We start from the raw sequence: 8,801 nt of genomic DNA, 5'->3' as shown, positions 1-8,801 counted from the left end.
GTTTGTTAGAACAGAACATGTTAAAATTGCTTTGGAGTATTTGATTAAAAACAACAAGTGGTCAATGATCAATGGATTAACCCTCTTGAGAAAACTGAAGAAGTGGAAGATGAATTTGAAGTTGAAGATGAGCCAAATGAAAATTATGGATTGGAAAATAATAGCATGGATGAAAAAGATGACTCCGATGTGCATGAAGACAATGAAGTTGAGGAGGATCTGACTTACACTGAGCAACAACAAGGAATCTTTCTGGATACATGTTTGCAACCTGTTGACATTGGCCAAGAAATTTTGGATCATCACTTTGACGACATCTTTTGTCTTGCACCAGCTGAAAGAAATAATCCTGTCCAGTTACTGAAAGATCTATCAAATGAAGCTAAATGTTTTCCATCCTTATTTCCAACTGGAGGTCCGACTTTCTGTGATGAAAGGCCAATAAGAATTACACTTGCAAATTATTTGAAACACCGAATCTTAAATGCTGATGGAAGGTTTGCGCAAAATATAGACTATATATTCTATTCTCAATACATTTCTGAACTTCAACAAATTTTATCAAATGTTTCAATTGCTTTGAGGAAAGGGTTCTCTAACAGCTTTAGGGATGTCACTGCAAGCACATTGACAAATAAAGAATCTCTTCAAGAGATATTAAAATTTGATGAGGGATACAAATTTTTACGACCTGTCCGTGGAACGCCTCCTTTCTGGCAATCTGTACAAAAAGATTTATTTGCAATGCTGAGACAACTGGGCATACCAACTTGGTTCTGCTCTTTTTCTTGTGCTGAAATGAGATGGAAGGAAATCCTGCAGACAGTTATGACACAACAAAGCATCAATAAGAATATTGATGAAATGGACTGGCTGGAAAAGAATAATTTATTGAAAAGAAATCCAGTAATTGCAGCTAGAATGTTTGATCATCGTTTTCAAACATTTTTAAACAAAGTTATCTTTTCTGATGCAAACCCAATTGGTAAGATAAAGGACTATTTCTATCGCATCGAGTTTCAACACAGAGGATCTCCTAATGCTCATTGCCTGTTTTGGGTAGAAAACGCTCCACAGATTGACAAGGCTGAAGACAAGGACGTTGTACAGTTTGTAGATCGATACGTCACCTGCAAAAGGCCATCAAATGATTTAGATTTGGAGGAAAAAGTTACAAGTGTTCAAAAACACAGTAAAAGACATTCAAAACATGTAGGAAAAAACGTACAACATGTAGATTTAATTTCCCACGTGAGCCCTCTTGTCAAACATTTATCTGCAGACATAAGGAAAATGACCAAAAAAAGAACCAGAGTGCTTCAAATACAGATACAGTTGTCAGAATGTCAGATGTCAGAACACCCAGAATGTCAGAAGACCAAGCTATAACTATATTGACAAAACTCAAAGAGGCTTTGAGCAACGATGATGTTGAATCCCTCAAAACTGAAGAATTATTTGAAAAAATTGGAATATCTCAAAGCAATTTTGAAAATGCTCGCGCCAGACTAAGTGGCAAAACCAGTGTTGTTCACAAAAGAAACCCAGATGCTTTGTGGATAAACCAATACAATGAACATCTCCTACGGGCCTGGAATGCAAACATGGATATCCAGTATGTGGTTGATGCTTATTCTTGTGTTGTATATATCATATCATACATTTCAAAGGCTGAGAGAGAAATGGGATTACTCCTGGAACGAACACAAAAGGAGGCAAGAAATCAAAACCATGATGCAAAACAAGCCTTGAAAGAACTTGGTACAATCTATCTCCGTAACAGAGAAGTATGTGCTCAAGAAGCTGTGTACAGATTGACTGGCATGCCGCTTAGAAAATGTTCACGAAAAGTACGGTTCATCCCAACAGGAGAAAATCCTGTGAAAATGAGTAAACCACTGCATGTATTGCAACAACAGACCCAAGAGGGAAGCATTAGTGACAAAGAATTGTGGATGGTCAGCTTGTCAGACAGATATCGAAATAGACCAAACACTAAAAACCTGGAAAACAGTGACAGTAAAAATCATTTAGTAGAGCAGGGAAGCAGACAGTACATTTTGACTGTACAACAGTCTTCAGGTGATTACAGTCAAAATGCAGTGTCTGCTTCCCTGCTCTACTAAATAATTTTTACTGTCAATTCAGAGTGCCTCAATGTCCCTATTTGGACTACTTCATCAAGTATTGAGTATAAGCTGACTGTCTTTTTTTCCTGCCCAGTCATTTTAATCACACACACACTTTATGAGCACCTGAATGTGTTTTTTTTTTGTTGTTGTTGTTTGTTTGTTTTTAACTCAGATCCATGGAGCAGTGCCACTTTTTCTGCTCAGTCACATAGTGTTGAATTTTTTTTTTCCTTCCACTGTTTAATCCCTAATTATTTCTTAATATCTTATCTTTTATCAGATCGACTTGATCAAATGCCATATCACAAGAGTTGGCACCAATAAATCCAGCGTCTCTATCCGTGACAGCAACCATGAAGTAACCACCATCGTGGGAACAGACAAAACAGGCGCCATTAAGAATCAGGTATGGGATGACCAGTCCCAAAAAATACAAGCACAAAAATCTTACACAATAACACATCTGTCAACTAGACATTTTGCGGGACAATCTTTACTCACGATGACTCCCCAATCGGCCTTCACTGAGATCCAAAACATTGCACTGCCAAACAACCATGAGGACATCGATTTAGATCAGAACATTACAAACTTGATGGGACAGCCTGTTGCTGCAGACATAAAATATAAACTACGTTGCAGCATTTGTAACAAACAGCAACTGGGGAACTCCAACCCAAAGGACAAATACAGGAGATGTGACAACTGTGACAGAAAACAAAAAACTTCAATGTTTAACAAAAACTTAAGTGGCACTCTGTCATTAAAGGAAACTGTGGGGAGAACAAAAGACTATAAAATAAATGGTGCCACCTTAATCAAACTACTACAACAACAAAACAAAATGGAGTTAAAGGAAAACCCGGACGAAACTGAAGAGCTAATCCTTGATATGTCTCATGTAAAATGTGTGGTAGACAACAATGAAAACCATATTATAAAATTTGAATCCTGGACGCCTGTTTCAGAGGCTTTACCTGAAGAAAACGATGACATATCTCTTATGTTCATGTGTCAGGAACCTTCATCATAGACAGTCCTGTGAAATGGAAAATGATTGTTTGTGTTGTAAACATGGTCAAATAGACCCGAAGTAAAATAATAACCTTAGGAATGTGACTTGTTAAAAGAAGAAAGGGGTTTTTGCCTTTTGCAAGTAATGAAGAAAGTGTTGAACTGCATTTTGGATGTTTGTTGTTTGAATGTGACATGCAATTTTTATGTTTAAGGGGGAGGAGGTGTTTTTTTTTTTACTTTTTAACAACAGGATGGTTTTATTTTGGTGAGAATTTAAGCTACATATTTCTAAATGATAGTACAAATGCATTTCTACACAACTTACTACTATTATTTGCAGTTTACTCATTTGAAGGTTCAAGCTTCAAATTAGGCTTTAATGGTGTATTTAAAATTTTAAACAGACCTATAGCACGCTATCATTTTGTTTACCTTAATGTCTCCTCCACAATTTTGACTTTCAAAAGTCACTTTAGTTCATAATTAGGACCTCACCTTTTCTTTCTCCTCAGCTTACTCTGTTTTTCTTTTCCGCTGCTGTTTCCTGCACATAAAAATTCATGAAAGCACCTTCTTGAAACTTCTAGACTGAAATTGAATTTCAGTTATTTAGCTATCTGTGCTGTTTACTATAGTGGTAGCAACTGACAATATGTAACCATAACAGAAACCATGTTTAGTTTGCTGACCAAAACTTGCAGTTCTTGACATTATTTTCCAGTAAAAAGTGATTTCAGGTTGCCAGCAAGGTTTTACTTTATGATTTTAGGTTAGGTTTACTTGTACTTACTACCTTAAAATCAATCCGTTAAGAATAATTATCAAACTATGCAAGCATTAATTTAGGACTTTTGAACGCTTAGGCCTTCCTTTCAACATTAACCTCCACTCCAGCAACTTCAGACAGGAAAGGATGGAAAACATCTCCTCCCAAGCCGACACCCGCGGCTGAATCACCAACAGCGAAATCGAGATGTTCCAACTGCCTCGAGCCTTTCGCGGGACCTCCCCGCAACAGTCTCCCACTCCCGTTTCTCATCGAGATTCCCCGTCGACCAACCGAGCCTCTTCGGGCCAAGTGGTTTTGAAGTGTTTAAAGATAGTGTGTTAATCTAATAAAGGCTCCTTACACTTACAACCAACACTAAATAGTTTTTCAATTCAGTGATATAATACATGAAATGATTATGCATTGCTACCTGACCATATTCTTCCACTTCCAGCTTGTCTGCAACCTGTGCACACACTTGAAGCATCCATACATATTTGTGAAGTGCATGCTTGCAGCAGAAACCTTTTTTTCTGACCCAGCAACAAGAAATATTATTTTCTAATTGGCTGATGGCTCGCTAATTCAAGACAGCTGTATGGATGGATTAAGCAGAAAAACCTGTCTTGCTTGCCCTGATATCGCTGCTTTAATTTTCTTCTTCTTCTGAGGAACTCATACTTCCCATGGGGGAACTCACCAAACTTTGCACAAAGGTCCAGTCCCATGCCAGATTACCTCAGCTGTAAACTCAAGCCAATAGTCCTGATGGTGGTGCTACAGCAAGCGTCTAAAGTTCAAAACTTTGAAAATTCATAACAAATCAACCATACTTGCTACAGCTTCAGAACTTTCATCAAACTGTAGCCTCAATATTGAAGAAACTTTTGTACATTTAAACCCATTAAAAATTGTGAAGTACATCACGCAGTTTGTTTTCAAAAACTGTAAAACTTCTTAAACCTATTTCCTCTCTTCTCCTTTGATTTATCAAAAATTGAGCCTCAAAAACTGAATATAGCTAACATAGCTGACATAGCTAAACATCAGTTTTTCACTTATGGAGCAAATCAATCACTTTTAAAACCAATTACCAACATCTCCATGCTGCAATATGTGTATTTTCAGATTTTTGTCTTGATAACTGAATTTTTTACAGTGGTTTCAAATCTGCCTGCACAACAGTGAATGGCTTACTCAGTTTGTGAAGCCACTGTTGTATTGCCACTTGCCAATTAGCTCAGAGCGATGGATGACAGTCTTTGGTTCCAGAAGTTGTGGGTTCAAGCCTCAAGTGGTCCAAAATGAACATTGTTGTCAACTGTCTTGTCTTCCTATTCTCCTGTTTGTTGCTTAGAATTGCCTAAATTTGCCAAAAATAGCCCGGACCCGACCCATCGCTGCGCAGCAGCTATAATTGCAGATTATGATTTGATTAAATCATCTGCTGCAGTTATGATACACGGCACGTAGCAGCGTCTGTGGTGTGATGATGTTGATCTGACCTGCAAAGTGAAGCCATGTGGTTCCTGACAGGCAAAATCATCACAAGCCGAGGTCTTTTTCTTCTCACTTCATTATCACATGATCACAATATTTAAGGCTTTTTTTTCTCATAAATTTACCACTTTATAATCCCAGGGAGTATATGAGGTTTTTTGGAAACTTGATTTTTTAATCTCATAAATTTTACGGTTTTTTTTTTTCTCGTAAATGTACCTGTTCACAATCTGAAAGAATATATGAGGTATTTTTCTTGGAAATTTGTGATTTTTATTTTTTTTCCATAGAAATTTGGACGTCTTCTCAGTCTCAGAAATTTACCAGTTAATAATCCCAGAGAACATTTGAGTTTGGGGGGAAATTGAACACTTTGTTAAATAAATGTGTGACTCTTTTCCTGTAAATGTACCTCTTCATAATCCAGAGATGGGGACTCGAGTCATTGTGACTTGGACTCGAGTCATCTCGAGTCGCTGTTTTGATGACTTGTGACTTGACTTGACAAAATAAAAGATTTGTGTCTTGACTCGGACTTGGAAGTTAAAGACTCGGGACTTGACTTGAGACACGATGACTTGAATGACTTGAGTGTTATTCACATCATGTTTTCGGTTAGAATATAAAATTAATAAATTAATTTAAAAAATAATGTTGATTACCCGGTAGGAGCGCAGGCTGAGAATGGCGTTGTCATGATTGGATCACTCCCCTGTCAATCAGTCATGCCCTCTACGTACCTTACATGTTTATTGGAGAAACACGCCCTCTTATATCAGATAGGCATCAACATGTCAGCGGGAGGGGTACCAAGAGTCATCGTCTTCGGCTTTCGGAATTACCATTATTACAGCAAAAGACGAACAGCACAGTGCAAGACATGCGGCATAAAAATCTCGGTGGAACTTGTTTTTTAATTTAGTTGCTAACATTAACCCCAGAAAATGTGACCGAACATTCCGATCGGTTCATCACAAGACCGGCTGTACGTTTTATGAACGAGCAACACAGGGTTAAATGAGCTAAATGGGTGATTTTGGCCGCTGCCTTGGTTAGTGTGTGTGTGTGTGTGTGTGTGTGTGTGTGTGTGTGTGCGTGTGTGTGTGTGCATGTTGGTCGTCCCTGCACAGTAAACATTGTAGCGATGAAGTCAGTGTTTAATGTTTACTGACAGTTACTTATATCTTGTTTTTTCACTTTATTAAGATCAGATTCTGCAGGAAAAATTACAATAATAAGGTGACTTGACTTGCCCAAGAAAAAATGACTTGGGACTTACTTGAGACTTGCACATGTGTGACTTGGTCCCATCTCTGTCATAATCACAGAACAAATTCAAGTTTTTATTTGTTGTAAATTTGTGAAATTTTTCCTCTTCAATTTACCACATTATAATTTCAGACAATGAGTTTTTTTCTTGGAAAATTTGTGATTTTTTTTCCTCACAAAAGTTTACTGCTTCATATGTTACTATGAGGTAACCACAAGGTTGTTGTTTTTAGAAATTTGAGATTTTATTCTCGTAAATTTGCAGCTTTTGGAAATGTAGCATTTCATAATCGTAGAGAATATATGAATTGTCATGGGAATTTGTGATTTTTTTCCTTGTAAGATTACTGCTTCATAATTTCAGAAAATATAAAAAGTACATTTACCACTTTACTATCTTAAAGAACATGAGAGTTTGTCTCTTGGAAATTAGGTGGACCAGCTATCCAGAGGGAGGAAGTGGGCTTGGTGCGTCTGTACCAAAGAGGACGAGGTACTGTGTCTCTGTGTGAAAGAGACCACTCTGGGTTTTATCAGGCAGCTGAGCAGGAAGACTTAAAGTCTTCTTCTATGAAATAAATGTGATAAAGGATGTTTGTTTATTCTGTTTCACTGACGTTTCTGACTTTACACTGCGTAAGTATTCTTGTCTTTTATCCTCCACAGCCTCTCACTGTCTCATTTAAATACTTTAATCTTTTAAATGTTGCCCGTTCACGCAACAGTTTGTTAAATACAAAATGTTTTAAAGCATCAGGTCTGACTGCAGTCAAACAGCTCATTACTTTAATTTAGATGTTTTCTAAAGGAGCTGTAGACTCAGACGACTTTATTAATCCCACAAGGGGCAATTGGTTTGAGCAGCCCAGCACAACAACATGTGAACACAACACATACAATAAACACGTAGAATAAACATCGAAAGATGCTAGGAATACAGTGGAGGCAATAAACAGAAAAAGTGACAAGGTTAATAAATATAATAAATACCAGCCCATAAAATGTCAATAAAGTGCATTATGAAGAATTTAAAAGATGAATGGCCGAAGCAATAAAAGATTTTGATCGGCGGTTAGTTTTGCAGGCAGGCGAGACATAGCGAGGACCTGAGGGCAACAGAGCAAATTCACCTGCCAGTACATGGCCAGGAGATGCCAAAATGCAAGTGGCTTTTCTAACCATCTGTTGGTCACAAAAGCTGGCCAGATCCCTGAGTGTCACTCCTGTGATTTCAGAGCACGCTTTAATGATGCTGTTTTTATCCTGCAGCGTGAGGCTGGGGAGCGAACAAATAGAAGAGAAACACAGGAGGTCTTCAATAAAAGACTGATAAAAATGACAAAGAATGGTGGGACTGGCAGAAAAGAAGTCAAGTTTGCGGAGAAGATGGTACCTAAGTATTTGTATGAGGACAAATCACAAGCTCCTTTGTTTTCGACACATTTAGGTAGAGTCAGTGTGTGACTGGAGTCCTGTGCAGGTTTAATGCCACTAGAAAAGAACAAGAACAATGAAAGATATACTCTGCAGGGTTTTCCTTCAGAAACAATGTGAATGTGGCGTTGGTTTTCACTTTGACTGCTGATACTGTTCACAGACAGACACTGACAGTTCCTGCACAGTATACCGTTAACAAGAGGGGGAACAAGTCGCTGCTTTGCAAGTCACAAGTCTCCAGTCATTGCACTCAAGTCCCAAATCAAGTCTGACAAGTCCAAAGTCAAGTCTCAACTTTGGATTTCGAGTCCTGAACAAGTCATACAGGCGCTCTTCACTAAAATATCACTTTAATAATAGAGTAATATATTTAATTTATAAAAATCATTAATGCTTATAAAAATTAACATTTATCTGTCAAAACAAGTTTGATTGAACTTAGTCATAAAACTACATATACTGCTGTGTGGTCATATGACTCCGCCCACCAGTCCACCCTGTGGTTGTATGACTCCGCCCACCAGCCCACCCTGTGGTTGTATGACTCCGCCCAACAGTCCAACCTGTGGTTATATGGCTCCGCCCACCAGCCCACCCCATTGTTGTATGACTCCGCCCACCAGTCCACCCGGACTGAAAAGTGTTCCTGGAGAACATTATGATGTCCATCTCACTGT

Source organism: Epinephelus fuscoguttatus, linkage group LG3 (genome assembly GCF_011397635.1).
Source record: "Epinephelus fuscoguttatus linkage group LG3, E.fuscoguttatus.final_Chr_v1".
Lineage (NCBI taxonomy): Eukaryota > Metazoa > Chordata > Actinopteri > Perciformes > Serranidae > Epinephelus > Epinephelus fuscoguttatus.
This window is presented reverse-complemented; position numbering follows the sequence as displayed.